Raw genomic sequence first — 21,506 nt, 5'->3', positions numbered from 1 at the left:
AGATATTTTAGGTTCTTCATGGTGTCTAATATTGGTTCGAATTATAACAACAGCACCACCTCTAGTTTTATTGGATGGATGAATAAAGTGATATACCTTAAATCCATATAACTTGAAATTTGATTCTCTCGTAAAATGAGTTTCGGAGATTAGACAAATGTCAATTTTTTGAGTTTCCAAAAAAAAAAACTAGTTCATTTTTACGTTAACTTAGACCGTTTGCATTCCAAGTTGCAGTTTCTAATTGAGCCCGCCATTTTTATTTCTACTTGTAACTAATTGACTGTCTATCATGTCAAACTTCATTTTATAAAACTTATCCTGCTGATCCAGGCGTCTAATAATGCTTTTCAGAGTTCCAATAATTTTTGTAATTTCCCTTTCAATCAGAGAGGTAGATGATAGATCTTAGAATTTTAGGATCCTGCTTAACACTGTCAGCATAAGTGACTATCTTTTTTAACCAGGGTAGCTTGATTATCCTGTTAGCTTTTCCCTCAATTCAGATTGCTTTTCTTCCACTATTCGTTTAGATTGAATATTAGACTTTTTCCTGCCATTGGTGATTTCATTTCTACGTTTTTGCAGTTCTCTAACGATAATACATCCTCTGTTAGCAATGTGATTCTCCCCGCAGTTGGCACAGATAGGTTTAGAATCTTTAGGTTTTGGGCATACTTCAGAGAGGTGTTCCCTAGCGCACTTAACACAGACTCTTCTATGACAGCTACTGCGAACGTGATTAAAGCCTTAACAATTTTTACATTGAACAATTCTATTTGAATTTTTACGGTTTGCTTTAATTTTGACGACTTGTAAAGCAATGGTTTCGATGTTATATATTTTGTCAATTGACTCCGCATTTTCAAAAGTAAGCATAAAGAGTCTAAGTTTAGTTTGGGATTTAATCATCTTTTTTTGTTATTTAAGTCCTTTTTGTACTCAGTCTTGAGAATATTGACTGCTATATAGGATTTTAATAGAAAGCCATTAGCATTCAAATCATCAACGATAGCAGAAGGGTCGGTAGCAGGATCTAGTCCACTTGCTATCACTCTAAACGGACGAGGGTTTTTATCTGCAAAGGTGTGCCATTCTATTTTGTTCCCTAATTTTATTTCTTCGTTTAGCATTTTAGTGATTTCACGATACTCTTCTCCATTAAGGCAATTGATCTTGATGTCGCCGGATGGAAGAGCAGTAACTTTTCCTTTGAACTCCATTTTCCGCAGTCCTTCAGTAGTTTTATTAATATCGTTTAACCCATATTAATATAAATTGATGGAGGAGCAGCTTCTTTTTTATGATTTTTAAATTTAGTTTGCTGTGATTGTTGAGAGGGAGGATTGGTATTTGCAGGAGAGTTTACTATCTCTGGAGAGTTAGTGGCTTTTCTCTTTTTATTCTTTCTTGAATTAATCATCCAGCTATATGGTGATTTTGGAGAGTTTTTACTTTTCTTTTGTGGAGACATAAATTCTGCCTCATCTGTGTTGTAAGATACATTCTTCTCATAGATAGCCAGACGATCCTCAAGGGATTTGATTCTGTTGAGCAGTTTATGATTTTCTTCAGCGAGAAACTCGCATCTTTTCTGAATTTCCGCTTCATCCGGCGGGTTGTTATTAAGATGAAAATTAGTAAGCAATGATTGGTCCCCCCCAGAATCCGTGGGACCAACCTCCGAAGAAGGTGAATTTTCCAAATAGTTACTTGGGCTGTCACCTGGGGTACTATTTCCTAAGATTGTTTTCTTTATTGCTCTTCGTATAGCTGGTTTTTGGTCCACCTCGGGTATTTTATTTCCCCGATATCCTCCGGCAAGCCAGCGAGCATTCCCTAATCCGCCACCTGGGGAGGAGCCCGATGGGGGACCAGCAACCCCACACGAGACTTTTTAAGTGAGAGCAACTTTAAACTAACGAATAAGCGTCTTAGATTACGCTTGAATAGGGGTGGCGCGCGCACGACATGTGTGGCGTTTGAGCGTGTGTGCTATTTTAGCTTTATTCATCGAAATCCTATAGAAACATTACGAGATTTGGAAGAACAACTTCATTGTGCAATAGCAACTATCACATCGGAAATGCTCCAACGAGCACAAGAAAATCTTATCCGCAGAGTTAATATATGTGTACAAATGGAAGGTCTGCATTTTGAAGATATGCTCTGAAGTATTTAATCAGCCCTTCTCAGGGCCAACAAATTTTTAAAACATTGGAACAATAATTCTAGATCAAAATTATTTACAAGTAATTTAATCTTATTTTCCCTTTAGCCGTTGCTTCGAAGTATCAGTTAGAAAATCTTCTCTTGTTAAGTAAGTTGTATCGAAAATAGCGATTTTAAATGCATAATTCTTGTAACACTTTAATAAAATAGTAAAATAGCATACACGCTCAAACACCACACATGCCATGCGCGCGCCGTTCCTGATTCAAGCATAATCTAAGACGCTTTTTCGTTCGCTTAAAGTTGCTCTCACTTAAAAAGTAATGCTCAGACGCAATTTTGTTAGAGGAAAATGTTGTTTGTCTCGATACGAACAATCACGCTGTAGAGTCCGTATCCGCGAATTCTGAAACACCCTGTATATTGTTGCGTTCGCGGACCGATATCTATCGATCGCGCGCGACACAAGGATCGGCACCCGCGTACTCGCTTGCGCACTCGTAAATAAGAACTCGTATTTATAAAAGAACACAAGAATTTTAATGAACACAGGAGAGGAATTTTAAAGAACACAGAATGTAACAAGATTTCACACGGAAATACAACACCGAATGTAAAACGCGTCCGTGTAACTTGACAGCTATTTTCCGACTCAGCTGACTCTCGTTGTTTATAAACAATCTTCTTGACCACGGGATCTGGACAACGGCAGGGCCTTAACGACTCGGGCGCGCGAGTAACACTGCCCCTCCTTTTCAAGATTGTCGTCTCGACAATCAGCAAGGGGCTCGATGACCAATCTTTGCGGACTTTCAGGGACCCCGAACGATATCCTGCTCTCCCTGAGCTGTTGCTCCCGGTTACCGAGCATTGCTCCTACCGGGCCCCAATCTACTAGACAGACTCCCAATCGATTCCTTCCAGGGAGTTGGCCAGACTCCCAACAATCGACTCCAGGGCAGCCTCCCATTCCAGTCATCTTCCTCGTGCCCGGCGCGTCCTTTTTCCTGTCCTTATCTTCCCGAGTCTTTCTTCTTCGGACAAGAGGGGGGTATCCACCGTGGACCCATCGTCCTAAAAGGACTCCCCAAATCCCTGCCTCGGCATTCGCCCTCCGACCCACGGGAAAACCACGGCTCAAAAACCGTGGGCGAGGCAGTCTTCTCTTTAAAATTTACTTAACTTTCGTTGTAAAGACTCGTGTCAGCTCAAATCCAGTAAAACTCCTCTGTGAGAAAAAAAAGAATGCGCAGTAACTAAAGCAATTAAAAGAAATTAACTCAATTTAGTTTTTATCATCCCTATCTATTACGGGCTCCAAGCTATTCCCTATCCAACTCTACTGTCTCTCAGAAAAAGGAGCTAATCTATCCGCATGGACGATTTTCCTCTTATGTCTAATGGATTTTTGAATACAGTACACCACATCACTCAACTTTCTCACTATTATAAAAGGACCTTCCCAATTAGACTGAAGTTTAGGGGCTCTCCCCTTTACTCTTCGAGGATTGTAAAATCAAACCTTCTCTCCTTCTTGAAAAAGAATTTGTCTGGCATTTCGATCATACCAACTTTTTATTCGAGAAGATTTTATGTCCATCCGCTCTCTAACTTCAGAATGGATCCTATCCAATTTCTCTCTTAAATTCGTAGCAAAATTTGCTGTTGGCTAAGATTCTTCACTTGGTGGACTTCCCAGGAGTAAATCCAAGGGTAACCTAAGATCTCGACCAAAATACAGTTCCGCAGGAATTAAACCAGTGGTTTCGTGTTTAGAAGATCTGTAGGCTAACAAGAACATGGGAATCCAACAATCCCAGTCTCTTTGGTTTTCTGAAATAAATTTAGACAAATAATTAATAATAGTTAAATGCTGACGCTCAACCTGTCCGTCCGATTGAGGATGCAAAGCAGTTGTCCTCATCTTTTTAATTCCAAGAAGATCCATTAATTCCGCGAATAACTTGGATTCGAAATTCTTCCCTTGATCTGTATGGATCTCCCAAGGGATTCCATGTCTTGAGATTACTTGATTAACAAAGACTTCTGCCACCATTCTTGCTCTGATATTCTTCAGAGGAAAAGCCTCCACTCATTTAGTAAAACAGTCTACGATGACAAGGAGATATCTATTTCTTTGGGTGGTAGAAAGAAGAGGATCGAGGATATCCATCTGCAATCTTTCAAAAGGGGCTCCTACGTTATATATCTGCAACGGGGACTTCCCTTTTCCTAAAGGGCCCTTTTTTGACACACACACTTTACAGGTTTTGTACCACTCTTGCACATCTTGTTTGCAAGTGGCCCAATAAAATCGCTTACGGATTTTTTCCAGGGTTTTATTGACCCCAAAGTGTCCTCCTGAAGAAGAATCGTGCGCCACTTCTAAAATTTGATCAACTCGCTTTCGAGGAACAACAAGCTGAAAAACGCTTGATCTAAGATTTGGCGCTTCCCATTTCTTATAAAGAATTCCATCCTTCAAACTTAACGCGTCCCAATAGGACCAATAAATTCGGGCGGAAACATCTCCACTGGATATTTCCGAACGAGGCGGGCGTATACCTGCCTCCTTTCCTCGGTAAATCAGAGAGAGGCTAGAATCTTCCAATTGTTCCTTCCTCCAATCCTGAAGAGTATCTCCTGTAAGAAAGATCCGCGCAACGGATTTCTGAAGTCCCTCCATATTCTTTCTCTCCACTCTGGTACAATATTCACAACCAATTGATTCACAATGCCGTCTGGACAGTCCATCGGCGTTTTTATGAATTTGCCCTTTACGATGGACAACCTCAAATTCATATTGTTGGAGTCTCTCTAGCCAGCGTGCCAATTGTCCTTCCAAATCCCTGAAGGACAGTAGCCACTTCAAAGAAATATGATCCGTTCGAATAAAAAATTTTTGTCCTAGAAGATAATGTCGGAAAAATTTTATAGAATCAACTATCGCTAAAAGTTCTCGACGTGTAACGCAATAATTCCTTTCGGTCCTACTAAGTACGTGGCTGAAATAAGCAATTACTTTTTCTTTTCCTTCTTGATTCTGCGATAAGACTGCACCAATCCCAATATTCGAAGCATCAGTATCTAAAATAAATTCTCCTTCCCCTTTCGGAAAAGCTAACGTAGAAGAAGAAGATAAGTTCTGTTTTAATTCCATGAATGCATTTTGACATTGTTCATTCCAAGAAAATTTAGTCTGATTTTCTGTTAAGGCATATAAAGGTTTAGCCAAGGAAGAAAACCCTTTAACAAATTTCCGATAATATGAACAAAACCCTAAAATGCTTCGAAGTTGCTTTTTAGTATGTGGAATTGGCCAGTCCTTCACAGCGGAGATCTTTTCGGGATCTCTGGTAACGCCCCCCGAAGAAACTATGTGCCCTAAGTATTTCACCTTTTTCGCGAAAAGAATACATTTTTTCGGATTTACTTTTAAATTGACTGTTCGTAGCCGCGCAAATACTTTTTCAAGATTTTCCGTCATCTCAAGAAAATCTCTTCCGAAAATAATCACATCGTCTAAATAAACCAGACAAATTCTGAACAACAATCCCTGTAAAATTTTTTCCATCAATTGTTCGAAGGTAGCGGGGGCATTGCACAGCCCAAAAGGCATTACGGTAAACTGCCACAACCCACGCCCGATAGAAAGAGCAGTCTTTTCTTTGTCCTCAGGATGAATTTTTATCTGCCAATAACCACTCTTAAGATCTAAAGTGGAAAACCAAGAATTACCTGAGAGTTGGTCGAGCACTTCATCTATTTTTGGCAAGGGATAAGAATCTTTTTTAGTTACTTCGTTGAATCTCCTATAATCCACGCAGAATCTTATTGCTCCATCTTTTTTCTTTACTAAAACAACGGGAGAAGTCAGGGGCTCTGTGACTCCTCAATGACTCCCTGATCTCTCATTTCCTCAATAATTTTACCAACTTCACTTCGCATCTGTATGGGAATTCGACGAGGAACCTGCTTTATGGGAGAGGAATCTCTTATGTAAATAGCATGAGTCACGATATCGCAATTCCCGGCAACAATTTTCTCGGAAAATATATCCTTATATTCGTACAAAAGATTCGCGAAAACGTCTCTTTGAGACTTATCTAAATCTACAGAATCATTCACGTAAAGTTCTTTCAAGACAGATGGGACTTTTTCTGAATAATCTTGAATTCGAGAGCAATTTAGATTTTGTTTTTCTTTAAACTCTGAAAAAGCGAAAGATTCCCTAAAGACATTTTCCAAATCTGTCTCTTTAAGGAAATCTACACCCAGTAAGCAATCTTCATTCATTTCCAACACATACATGGAATCTCTTTAGTAAACTTTCCTAAAACAACCTTTACTTTGACTTTAAATTCAATGGGCACCTCCTCCCCAGAAGGATATCTAATTGTGCCCTTTTTAATCTGAATTCTTTGTTTATCTTCCCTAACCAACTTCTTATTGAGAACTGAAATGTCGGAGCCCGTATCTATCTTAAAATAACATTCTCTATCATCTAATTCCCCCTTATAATTGAAACAATCCGCATCTAATCCAATCCGATTTATATACAACGTTTCGGAACAATTTTCACCCGGGGTTTCGTCCTTCTCAGTTGTTCTCCCCCCGCCGAGAGCAACTAAGCTGTGTTTCCCTTATTCTCTGGACATTCAGAACGGAAATGTCCCGTTTTCCCACAAAGCCAACACTCCTTCGTGTTAGTCTTCTTCCAATTTCCCTTTTCGAAACCCCCCTTCTTCTTATCTTTTCCCATTTTTTCGTTATTTTCGTTATTTCCCATTTTTTCGTCCCTTTTTCCTTTCTCGAACCGCTTTTCAAAGTCCCTTTTCCTTTCAAAGTTTTCCCCCTGTATAATTTTTACAGCCTTTGCCCTCTCAATAGCTAATTTTAAAGAAGTTAACCCTTCCAACTGCAGTCCTTCTTACAAACCCGTCCAAAAGTGACGAAATGAACTGCGCACTGTGACGTGACGCCTTTTGTGCTCCGTCACAGTGACCCCGCCGGGGGGGAGGTAGCGTACGGAGGGTCGTTCTTCGCACCTGAGGGGGGCCCCTTATCCGATCTCGTGATATATCTTTGTATAGATTTCTGTGTTTGAGATTAATTTTAAGCGAACAGAGCGCGGCAATCTGAGCGAGCGGATAATAAGTGATGTACAGCAAGATTCCGGAGGGTGCAGTTACCGAAGAAAGGAAGAGGAGAGACTCGGACCGATGCCTCCACTCCGAAGAAAGGTCACGTATCGAGATCCCGCTCCGCCGCTATCCATAGGTAATCGTTGTATTAATATCCGCTACTTTTAGAGAAACAACGACGGGGAAGCCCGGACGAAGGAACGATAAACACTCTCCCAGGCTGCAGACTGAGGAGAGGAGATGCATCCGGAGCCGGACGAGGATACGGCCTGGCCAGCCCAACACGTCCGAGCTACCGAGAACATACAATCGTCAAAGATACCGTCAACGTTGGATTTTGGTTCCTATCGAAGGGCAACCCGCAATACAGCAGGACGAAATTCGAGGGGGCGGAGAATATCGACCCCTTCTCATCGAAAATCGACAGGATGCGCGGAAAATCGGCGCGGGACTCGAGGGCCTTGCGGAGCATTTATCACAAGTCACTGTTCGACGAGCTACAAGAGCCAAAGGACGATTCTCCTGCGATACCGAAAGAACGACGACAGCCTAAGCAGCGAGGACCCGGATACCGGAGATAAACTGTAAGCCGTCGCTCAGGTAGCCATAGAGATATTCCCGGATACAGCTGGCGTCATACCGTTTCTTGATACCGTCGCGAGGCGACGGTGAACTCGTTACCGAATTGTTGTAGAAAGCCTGCGTGCTTTTCTCGCGTTTCGTTGCCGGACGCCAGCTGGGCCTCGGGTATCGCGGATTTGTCCCTCTCAGGGGGTTCGTCGCCGACAGTCATTATACCGTATCGTTAGCGCCATACCGTATCGTATCGTATCGTATCGTTTCGTTCTGTATCTCGTTATATCATTGCGTGGAGCGTCGAATTGTGAATATTAATAGAGTCACGAGATTCCGACACTATCGTATTGCGTAAAGAATAGCGGGGTTTGCGTGAGATCGTTCTTCGCGAGTGCGAGTTGCCGTATATCCAAAATCCACTTTGCAAGAATTGAATAATTCGCGAAATTTCTGTTTAAAATTTACGTCCGTTACCGTCCGTGTTGTTTGAGATTGCGTGAGGGTCGAATTTGTTTTCGCCGAGAGCGAAAGGTCGGGAAGATACCGGATAACATTGCGAGATAATATTTGTGCCCGCTGACGTGGAATTACCGTTACTTAGAACCGTCGTTACATCCGATTTTTCTGCAAATTACTTGTGGACTTTATTCATCGCAGTCCGTGAAATTATATTCGATCTCGGAATTATCTGTTAGTCGCGCGTATCATATGTCTTCGTTCCCGTATAGATAATAATCGACTTTCGTATCTTTCTTATAACTCTGATGTTTCTTTCTTTCGAAATTTATATTTCCGATTTCGTTACTTGCGTATCTTCTACATGTAATCTTTGCTATTTTCCCCGTACCGTTAACCCTTTCTATTGTATTTATATCGTCTTTGTCGTATACTTTGTTATAAACTTTGTCCATATACTATAATTGTTAAATATATTTATAATAATAATCGAAGGAGTGTCGATCATTTCTCTCTCCCGGAAGTTATTTAGTGCTCTCTCTCTAACCTACAAAGAATCCTGCCCCTCTGTCATTTACTGAGCTCTGGGTTACCGAACCCTTCCGTTACCGTAACGATATCGCGGCGCGGGAGACCGCGCCTGGCGCCCAATACCGCTTTCCTTGTGAGAGCTGCGACATACCGTACGCTACCGTATTCTGAGATACCGTTTTTTTTTGTAAATCAACTAATTTCCCTACCGGCCAAATTTGCACGCCGTCTCCTCCGGATCGGCGTTCCCGAGGCGGACAAAGGCGTTGCAGCACACACAATTTTGTCCCGCACCGCGTAAGGACATTCGGGGTACGCCAGTCGAGCGAGTCTCTCTAATTCGGAGCCGAAAGTGGCAAAATCTTCCCCAAATTTCTGTCTCCTATTTGTAAACTGAGTATAACAATTTTGAGATAATTGTCTCTCGCCAAAACGTAATTCGAGTTTCGATTTTAATTCCCCGATATTACAATTTTCCAAATCCTCCACGGATTCCAAAACGGAACGTGCTTTCCCCCTCAAACTCGACGCTAGTGCCACAGTCTTCGTCGCGTCATCCCATCGATTCGCACGCGCGATCAAAACAAACTGCGAGAAAATCTCCCGCAACGGAACCGAACCGTCGAACGTATCGAGCTTTAACTTATACCCCATTTCATTACGCGCGTTTTCCCCCGCATTCACAATTTCCCTCTCAGGACTACGATTCGCTCTTATATTGGAAGGACTTAGCTGTTTCTCCCGTGAAGGACGCCGATCTCCCCGCAAAAGCTGCAGCTCCTCATCGTGCCGGCGAAGCATTGCGGCGATTTCCTCCTCTCGACGCGCTTGCTCCTCGCGCATTCACCGCATCTCAAGCAACACGGTCTGTAAAGCCGTCGACTCCGTCGCCGCCGGCTCCGTCGCCGCCGGCTCCGTCGCTGCCGACTCCGACGCCGCCGATTCCGTCGCTCTCGATTCCGACGGCGGCTCGGATTGCTCGCGCCTTCTCCTCTTCGCAGCTATCGTTGCCATCGCACAAAATTGCTGCGTGTCCGTTTATCCCGGACGAGCCCCCAAAATGTTGCGTTCGCGGACCGATATCTATCGATCGCGCGCGACACAAGGATCGGCACCCGCGTACTCGCTCGCGCATTCGTAAATAAGAACTCGTATTTATAAATAAACACAAGAACTTTAATGAACACAGGGGAACACAGAATGTAACAAGATTTCACACGGAAATACAACACCGAATGTAAAACGCGTCCGTATAGCTTGACAGCTATTTTCCGACTCAGCTGACTCTCGTTGTTTATAAACAATCTTCTTGACCACGGGATCCAGACAACGGCAGGGCCGTAACGATTCGGGCGCGCGCGTAACAATATATATATATATATATAATATATATATATATATATATATATATATATATATATATACAGGGTTTAGCAAAAGTGTGGAAACCCCTTAATATTTCGAAAAATACGCATTTAAAAAAAAAATGTTTCATACAAAAGTTATAGGGTTTTATGTGGCGCATTACACAGCAACATTATTATGACCTCGAATAGCGTTGTCAAGGTTATGTGAAGGTCACCTCCAACTTTTTAAATGGGACACCCTATATGCTTTTGCATATTCTTGTAGCTTATCTCGAGAGCTTTCCAAAACACTATAATTAAGTTAGTTTTCATTAAGTACTTTCCGAGTTATAAGGCTTGAAATCATTTCTTAATTTTACATAAACCGTAAAATATCTTGTAAAATATTCATTTTTCGATTATCTTACCTTAATACTTTTATGTACAAAATAATGAGAGGAATCGATTGGTTTAAAGAAAACACATAATTGTTTTGAAAGAAAAAATGTAATTGTTAATTGCAAATTACATTTTTTTTTTCGAAACAATTGTGTTTTCTTTACAGACAGACCAGACAGACAGACAGACAGACCAGACAGACAGACCAGACAGACCAGACAGACAGACCAGACAGACCAGACAGACAGACCAGACAGACCAGACAGACAGACCAGACAGACCAGACAGACAGACCAGACAGACAGACCAGACAGACAGACAGACAGACAGACAGACCAGACAGACCAGACAGACAGACAGACAGACAGACCAGACAGACAGACAGACAGACAGACAGACAGACAGACAGAGAGAGAGAGAGAGAGAGAGAGAGAGAGAGAGAGAGAGAATGTATGTGTTCGCATGTGTGTCTGTATGTGTATAGCGACCAGCTGATCGCAGCAGGCGCCTCGCGTAAGCACCCGCGTCTGACGGTGAATCGCGTCACCCTTGCCTGCCTCTTGTATTCGACCCGTCATACGTTAACTACTTCCTTTAATAATTCAAAAACTAAGCTTCGGATGAAATTTTGCCAAAGGAAAAATCGTTTTAGAATTCGGTCAAGATTATGTTTTTGCAAAAGCATAAAGTTATTTAGAATCACCCTGTATATATATATATATATATATATATATATATATATACAGGGTGAGCCATTTTAATTAACGCACGCAATTATTTCGGAAACAAAGCATTTCAGAGAAAAATGTTTCAGACAAAAGTTGTTTGGTTTCGAGGGGGCCATAAGATGGTATCATTGGTTTGACCTTGAAGAGTTATTTGAAGGTCACATGAAGGTCACCTTCAATTTCTTAAATGGAACCTACTATTTGTCATTGCATATTCTTGTAGCTTATCTCGATAGCTTTCCAAAACACTATAATTAAGTACCTTTTCGTTTAGTACTTTTTGAGTTATGAGGCTTGAAATAATTTCTTAATTTTACATAAACCGTAAAATATCTTGTAAAATATTCATTTTTCGATTATCTTACCTTAATACTTTTACGTACAAAATAATGAGAGGAATCAATTGGTGTAAAGAAAACACAGTTGTTTTGAAGAAGAAATATGTAATTTGCAATTAACAATTCCATATTTTTTCTTAAAAACAACTATGTGTTTTCTTTACACCAATTGATTCCTCTCATTATTTTGTACATAAAAGTATTAAGGTAAGATAATCGAAAAATGAATATTTTACAAGATATTTTACGGTTTATGTAAAATTAAGAAATTATTTCAAGCCTCATAACTCAAAAAGTACTTAACGAAAGGTACTTAATTATAGTGTTTTGGAAAGCTCTGGAGATAAGCTACAAGAATATGCAATGACAAATAGTAGGTTCCATTTAAGAAATTTAAGGTGACCTTTATGTGACCTTCAAATGACTGTTCAAGGTCAAACCAATGGTACCATCTTATGCCCCCCTCGAAACCATACAACTTTTGTCCGAAACATTTTTTCATAATTTCCATATTTTTCGAGATATTTGCCTGGGGCGATTAAAATGAAACACCCTGTATAATGTCCTGTACTCTATCATTGATAATTATACATATTTTTGCACAATTATATATAGTTTTGTACAATTATATTCAATTCTGCATGAATATACATGAAAAATTTTTTACCGGGCAATATCCTTTCGTTGTATTTAAGTCAAAAAGATGAAGAGAAAATACAAAATGCCAAATGTAGACAAGTAGAAAACGTAATATTTTGTTGACTCTTACATAAAATATCTGTCGAACAACATAAAATGCTATAAATGCTAAACTATACATACATAAAGTAAAGAATATGTGAATCGCTTACAATTTTTTCATTTAACCCTTTCGTACCTCCGGCTTTCCCAAAAGAGATGTGTTTCATATGAAGACAGTTTTACAGGTTTTTGGGAGTGCTGATTTCAAATTTACCATCAAATTTTAAATTCAAAATGGCAGATTCAAGATGGCGACTATGAAAAGCTTAAATATCAATATATTTAAAATATAAGCTTTGATTTTATTTTTTTAAATATATATTATGTTTTTTCCTGAATATACACACACATGTTCGACTCATAGCATTGTTATACATTTTTTTTACAAGCCGCGCATCTGTCGCGAGACTTGGATGCCCGTCGCACGCGTCGTCTTACTTTGATTACACATATAAATTATTATAATATTTATCATATTAAAGTTGTAATCACATTTAAATAAAACTTTAAGTTTATAATTAGCGCATAAATTTTATGATTTTTCGATTAATATGCGGTTAATCTTCATTCTCTAAAAGTTTGATTTTTTACAAAGTTTAGATAATTATATTATACTGTAAACATTACATTTCAAAGTGCGCGATTTTTTTACATATAGCTTGAACCTTCTTCTTTAAAACAAGCCAAGGTAGAAGTCGATAGAATTATTTGTTTAAAAGTAAAAATTTGTTTATGATTTTTTTTGTAGGTGGGACATATATGTCCCGGAGGTACGAAAGGGTTAAATCAAAAATGTGGACAAAATGCAAAATGCAAAAAATAAACAACTAGAATATGTAATGTGTTTATAAAACTCTTATATGAAATATCTATCAAACAATATGAAATATTAAAATAAAAGATACGCTTTAATGAATCGCTTACAAATAATCTTAATAATAACTATAATAACTACAATATATGCTTAAAAATTGCATAAGTGTTCTCATCAGACCCCACATGAGTAGTGAAAGGATAAAAAGATATAAGATTTCTGTATTCAATCAGAAACCACTCCGGAGTGAGTCTAATTTCATAGGAATGCAAGTATTCATTGAAACCAATGGTTCGCAACCCTGATAAAAGAAAGAAGGGATGCTCTTGTATATTTTGTGACCTCACTATCCAATACAAATTTCCAAAGATAGGCAAGTCCTCCTCATAATTAATAACGAGAATCATGTTAGATTTGTAGCAAGTATCACAAATGATTGCTTCTTCGACTGCAAATGATTGTTCCATTGCGTCGGGTAAATAAAATATTAAATAAAATATTTAATATTTAATATTATTTTTAATATTTAATATTTAATATTATGTGGGGGGAAATTTGTAAGGATGCCGCAATCGGAATTTCCAAATCAATAAGGCGTATATAATACACTGCTTTTATTTCTGCTCACTCTCGAGGACAGTTCAAGACTGACTCGCTCGATCCTGTCTCGGGCTTGCCGTCGAGCGCGCGCGCCTCCCAAACGAAAAACATATCATATATCAGGATATAGCGCTTGTTTACATTTGTGGCTCGATGCCTTTCATTAGAGTTATATCCTAGCCTACAGTTCGGCCAGCCTTGATCGTCCTCGATCAACGTATATAAAAGAGAAGGAAATATCTTAATTTTAAATTAATGAACGCATACAAACTTAAATTAAATTACATATATGATAATTTTTAGTATTAAATGTAGTCATTTAATTATTTTTCTTCAAAATGTCGTAATTGATCTGCTTACAGTTCCAGTATATGGGATTTATGACAGTTGAAATCCTTCTATATCTGTTACAATGTATCGATCGTTGTCTAATACTTTCTTAATCATATAAGGTCCCTTAAATTTAGGTATGAGCTTTCTATTTATTCCCGGGGTATTATCAATATTTCGAATCATGACGTATTCACCTATTTTATATAAATTAGGAGCTTTATGTTTTTTGTTATATGCTTGACTATTCTCCTGTTGTAATGCTTCTATTGCAAGTGAAGCTTGTTGCCGTATCATAGGTAAATCTCTTTTTTCTTCTATCAGTGTTTCTAATGTTTCTCGTATTTTGTCATTACTTTCACCAGTTTGATTAACTCCAAATAATAACATGCTCGGTGTCGAATTTGTGGATCTACATATAGTATTATTGACAGCATATTCTACAGATTGGAGAATTCTGTTCCACTTGTTTATATCAGTCGTCGCTTTCGCAATCATCGGAATGATAAGGCGATTTATTCTTTCTGCTTGTCCATTCGCCCATGGAGTGCCTACCACTATTAATATGTTGAATATTTAACTCTTTCAACGTTGTCGTAAACTTGTTGGAGGTGAAACAAGTTCCGCGATCGCTAACAATTCTTTTAGGTCTACTGTATGCACGAAAATAATCATTTAAATATTTGAGCGCTTCTTCAGATGTAGTCGACTTACAGGGATATAATCGAATGAAATTTGTAAATCTATCTACAATTAAAAAGATATGTTTAAAGCCTCGTCCTGCTTTTTCTAACGGACCTAAGTGATCTATATGGACTGTGTAAAATGGTAAATTCTCCTTTGGTATTGGATGTACATATCCTTCTGATTTTCCACTAGTAGATGAGAATTCTATACACTTTAAACAATTAGTGATATACTTTTTTGTTTTTTCTGACAATTTTGGAAACCAATACACGCGCAATATTTTTCTACGACTTTTCCTATACCTACATGGCCTATATCATCGTGACATGCGCGAATTATATTATTCTCTAAACATTCAGGTACGTAAAAGAGTAATTTGCCGCTTTTGGCCTTTCGATATACTAATCCGTCTCGTAATTCAAAGAATTTACTCTCTGTGATTTCTAACTGCTCACGAATTTTTTTGATCGCCGAGTCTTGATCTTGTTTTATCGATAATATTCGTTCGAACGTATTTCCCTCTAAAACGAAAATAGCGTAACACCGGCTGAGTGCGTCAACATGTGACATTTTTGATCCTGGGCGATGTTCGATAGTGTAGTCATATGATTGCAAGAATAGTGCCCACCTTGATATGCGTGGATTTACATTTTGTTAGCTTAGAGTTAATCGAAAACTATCGCAATCAGTAAGGATTTTGAATTTGATGCCTGCTAAGTATATGTGGAATCTCTGTATCGCATACACTACAGCTAAACACTCTAGTTCGAAGCTGTGGTAACTTGCTTCGGCCTTCGTAGTACACTTACTAAAATAAAACACTGCACACTGGTTTAAATACATTATCTGCCTGTCGCTGCATGAGAATCGCTCCGAATCCGCTCGTGCTTGCGTCACAATGAAGTTCAGTTTCTAGCTTAGGTGAGTAAATTGCTAAGATTTGTTGCGACGCTAAACAATTTTTTAGAGTTTCAAATGCAGTATATTTATTTGTTTCAAATTGAAATTTTGCTCCTTTTTTTAAAAGGTCGTATAATGGTTTTGCAATGCGCGAAAAATCTTTAATGAATCGGCGAAAGAAGCTTGCTAATCCAATGAAACGGTGAACTTCATGTATATTTCGCGGTAACGGATATTTTAATATTGCATCAACGTTTTCAGTACTTGGTCGTATGCCATTTTTATCAATTATATATCCTAGGTAGTTAATTTCTTGTAATAAAATTGAGCATTTATCAAATCGAAAATCTAAGTGAAATTGAGCCGCACGTTTTAATACTTTCCGTAAAATCTCTATGTGCTCATCAATATTTTTCGTAGCGATTAATATGTCATCAATGTACAGTAATATTTTGTCTTGTTTAATTAAGTCTGAAAAAATGTTACAGATAAATCGCTGGAAGACTCTTGGCGCATTTGTTAATCCGAATGGCATGCGTAGATATTCGAATTGTCCAAGAGGCGTAACAAAAGCGGTCAATTTTATGGACGGTTCTGCAACTCTAACATGATGGAATCCATTACGTAAATCGAGACATGTAAAATACTGTTTATCGCGTAATCTATCTAAATGATCATTTATTAGTGGTGTAGGAAAATTATCTTTTATTGTTATCTTATTGAGCTCACGATAATCAATGCAAAGGCGTAACTCTCCATTTTTTTTGTGAACGAGTACAATAGGGCTTGCATATGGAGAATTGCTCGGTCTGATGATGTTTTCTTTTAATAGATATCTAAGATTTCTCGTAATTTTTCCTTATCGGAAAATGAAAGTCTACGCGGTCGATAACTAATTGGTTGATCATGTTTCAAACTTATTGTTAATTCAATATCAGACGGGGAAGGAGATGCAATGACCGATTGATTTTGTAAATATTCGTTTATAAACAATTCTTTTACCTCTTCACCAGTAGAATATTTTAATCGCGGATTTATGTTTAACTTTTCAATAGAAGTCGTTGTCTCGGACATACAGCTTATCCCGAAAATATCATTCGTTTCTGTTTGTTTATCTTCATCCGTTTGCGTTACCTTGTTTTCTTTTATTTTTTCTTTGTCAATCAATGATGATACGTTATGGCCTTGAGACAAAATATAATCACGTCCTAGTAACGCGGCAACTGTTATTGCCTCTCTTGGTACTACGTGAATATTAATTTAATCGGAACGTTATCTATGATACAATCAATTTCAAATATGCCTAAAATATTTAATTTTGACTTATTTATACCGTAGTATGACATCGTATCAAGCGGATTCGGTTTACGAAAGTTTTGCGGTGCGTAATCTTCTTTAATTACTGAAATAGGCGAACCGCTATCGATCATCGCGTTAATATTAAAATTGCAAGTGTTATTACAGTCATCTATGATTGCGTATTTTACAGTTGCCATGAACGGTTCACTGTTGTTGTCCGTATGAACGACGTGTGTAGTTTCTTCAATGGATGGTTAATTCTTCTTTGCCTCTTCGCGGCATTTCCGAATTTTGTGTTTTTTGCTTCCGCATCGGAAACATGACCCCTTCTCTCGTGCTGGTTTCGTGCACTCACTCGACACGTGGCCAAACTCACTGCAATTGAAACAGCATAGATGATTTTCACGTGTCCCCGTCATTTTGTTCTCCAATTCTTCTTTTTTCTCTTCCCACTGTCGGTCCGTCTTTTCGGGTTTTCCATCTTTCTTACGTTGGAATGCTTTTGAATATGACGGTAATGAAAGGTTCGCAAACGCCTTTAATAAATCGTCTTCTGTACGGAATTGTTGTATGCGTGCCTGATCTCGCATACGGCTATCTGGTATTCCATCAATTAAATAATCCACTAACTCATCTTTCGCAATCGAAGCTTTGTTTGCCGACACTACTTTAGTATGAAAGTACGTTGAAAAACTTTCCGTTGGTTGCCATACGCATTTCTCAAAATTTCTTCTTAATTCCAGCTTGCTTCGTCTATGATTAAACATGCGATCCATCTGCTCGAACAATTCATTTACGGTTAGCTGAAGGTGTGTCGGGGTTGAGTGAAACCATTCCCGTGCTTTCCCCTTAAGGCGTGAACTCAATAACATTTTCATTGCATCTTCGTTTAATCGATATGTCGTGCGCAGAATTTCGGCCTGTCCTTTTCAAGCGTCGAATGTGTCTTTATCACCAGCAAAGTCGGCGAGCAAATCACTAATTTCCTTTATTCGTACCGCCGAGGTCACCGGCACCTGTGACGTGGCCGTTATTATTAACCCGCTGCTTTCCCTATGTTCGGCCAATCGTAATTCTCTTTGTAGCACTGCGTTTTCGCGCCTCAACAATTCAAGTTTTCTTCGCAATAGATTATTTGAATCACTGTTTTCTCTTCTTTCTTCTCTATTATCTATACCGCGATTACTCTCACTAGCAGCCGCGATATCTCCTTGTTGCGGTTGCAACATTTCGTCCTCAGACTCAATCGTCATCACATTCGTTGCGTCAGCTATAGCGCGTGATAATGACTCAGGGTCCATTGCTGATAGCCGCGAAATTAATTCGGCCCTCGTGCCAATGGTTGGTAGATTCAATCCTTTTAGAATTCGTTTCAGCAGTGGAACCTTGAAGTCCGACAATTTATCCATGACGCGTTATGACGCAGCGTGAGAAAAATGCGATACAATGCACAATAAAATAGTTCAATTCCAAGAGTGATAACTAAGTCAATATATTGTCAATATAGAGCTCACTTAACGGTCGTTCCTCACACACAATCAAAACGGTACAATACGGCACTCCCCTGAATATCCGGACTCAACTCGAATATTCTTAAGAAAAACCGCCCGACGACTGTATTCTCCGAATCCCACTTCTGAAATGGTGGGGGGAAATTTGTAAGGATGCCGCAATCGGAATTTCCAAGTCAATAAGGCGTATATAATACACTGCTTTGATTTCTGCTCACTCTCGAGGACAGTTGAAGACTGACTCGCTCGATCCTGTCTCGGGCTTGACGTCGAGCGCGCGCGCCTCCCAAACGAAAAACATATCATATATTAGGATATAGCGCTTGTTTACATTTGTGGCTCGATGCCTTTCATTAGAGTTATATCCTAGCCTACAATTATTATATTTATAAAAATATTTAATAAAATATTTTGAAACGTTTCAAAATTTTCACAATTTACTAGTCTGCGTTCCTTTGGATGGTACTTAACGTCATTTGAGAAGCCTTGTTTACTCAAAATCCTTGCACAACATGCAAGTGCGTATCTTTTTGCAATTGAAAGAGATTTTTACGGCAACTCATATTATCCACCACTCTTTTTATTATAGGATGCTTTCCTTCTAGTCTCATTGACCAGGTATTTATCACTGGTCCTGTCAAATTTATTATACGAGGATAGTGCACCATGAAATGCTGTTTAGGTTTTAAGGTCTTGTTAAAAAATGTACAATATATCTCATAATGTTCGGCAATTAAAGTTGAAAGGTACTCAGTTAATTGTTGTCTAACATATGGATGAGCTATCACAATGTCTAGTATTTCAACAAGAATTATGTATAATCTCTAAGCTTTATCATGCTCTGGCACCAAATCTCCAATTATTAAACCGAAGTGGTGTAAAAAACATCATTTCAGATGCAGACATTTTTAATTTTTGATTGCAAATGTGATCTACAGTAATAAGTGTTGGTTTGTCACCAGAATCACCATAATTAAAGTTCTAAATACAATCATTTAGAGTCTCAAGATTGAGAAAACTCCTATGATTGATGAGGTAGTCTAATATAGCACACAAATCATAATGGCACACTGCTTTAAAAATATCATGCATTAAATCACATACAAGGTTCTCAGTGACATGATGAGAGGTCAGAACATGCCATATACAACGAGTTTTAATTCCTGTTTGAGAAACATTATTACTTAGTACATCATCGTCATAATTTATTCTATTGCGAAATACCATAATATTCTCTCTCACTTGTTTCCTCATGGTATTTTTATGTTCCTTACAAAATCTGCAATAATAATCTGCATTAAATAATTCCACAAAGCCAGTTACAGCATGTTGCCCTAAATTATCTCCTAGAATTTGACATAGAGCAAAATAAACGGTATGCTCTGATTCAGTTTGAATGACGATACCATTTGTTTCGAGATCCCTTCTTTCATAATAGATGCGAATACCTCTTTGTTATGACCGTTCCTATAATCACTTAGAAAAATACAGGCAACAAAAATATTTTCCAATAAAGAAAGCAAATGTTGTGGAATGCATGTAATGCGATAATAGATTACTTCCAAGCTGTGGACACCTGAATGGGAACTTGTTTGATTATCAGGTTCCACGTCATCAAAATACACATCTGGAGGCAGAACAGTACGATTTTCATAATTTCGCTCTATGTTTCTCCACAGAGAACTTTGCATGACATTTGTAAAGGATTCAGAATTTTTAAGATTTTCAACATTGCTCATTATAGCATTGAAGACATTGGGCAATTTCAAAAACTGTCTTAATGTGCGTTTCATAGAAATAAATTGACCAGTCAATTCAACTGCCGTCAAAACCAAGTTACCCCTCACTTTTTTATTTTCTCACCGACGCCTATAATATATGAGTTGGGGCATATATAACAATGACTCTGCTGTAGAGCATTCACTCGTTTAGTCTCAGTTTCAAGACCTGAAAACATATTGTGCAATGCAGCAAACATAGCATCTAAATCCTCTATCTCTTCCTGAGGTACATTGTTATTTCTAATTACAGTAAGAGTTTTATCTTTTAAAATTTCTAGAAAATCACTTGAAGCAAATTTTTTAACATCATCGAGAATATCATATACTTGAGTTCGATTGAAAGTAATGTTATTGCATAACTTAGCAGTAAGGGCCAAAGATGATTGAGATAAAATAAATTTTGAAAATTTGCGACAGTTATTTCATGAAATTGCCTGATGTCTACATCATTCTCTTGTAAGTTATTAAGTACATTTCAAGAACATTTTAAGTACATTTTCATAGGCATTGGAGGGTTGCCATTTATAGGAACGTTGCCACGATTTACCCCGATAACATTTTCAGCTAGCAGGGCATTTTCCATCACTTGAACTCTTACATGAGGTCTGATAGGATGTCTTGTTCTCAGTGTTTCCTGAAGGATTTGATAGAGTCATATTCTCTATTACAATCATCTTGAGCACAAGTATAAATGTTAACACTGAAAGAATGAATTATCTGCATGGGAGTGCAAAGTGCACTTATTGAGCGCAGGGCTGCATGACACTCATTACAAATATATAACATATACTTTTTACTTGCACCGGATAAAATAAACCTAAAATGAACTTAAAAACTACATGGAAAATTATAATAAATTTGTAAATACTTTATTCTTTTCTTGAGACGAATCCACAAAGAGAGCTTATTAAACTTGCAATTCGAGAGATGTTCTCATCTTCTTTCAAATATAGGTTATAAAAGTAGTGCTGCACAAAATACCATACAATCTTGTATTCTTGGGGATATGCTACATCTAGAGCATGATACGCTTTCAAGCAAGCATCCAGAGCTGTCACTGGTGTTCTCAGTTTGTAGCGAACACCATCAATTTGAATATAGGTGGCATATTTGCCAGCGTCTGTCCGACAACTATGAGAATCGGTTGAAGATG

This window comes from Camponotus vicinus, unplaced genomic scaffold, assembly GCF_025532165.1.
Source record: "Camponotus vicinus isolate PSW18456_S1 unplaced genomic scaffold, iyCamVici1.0 SCAF_8, whole genome shotgun sequence".
In the NCBI taxonomy this organism is placed as follows: Eukaryota; Metazoa; Arthropoda; class Insecta; order Hymenoptera; family Formicidae; genus Camponotus; species Camponotus vicinus.
This window is presented reverse-complemented; position numbering follows the sequence as displayed.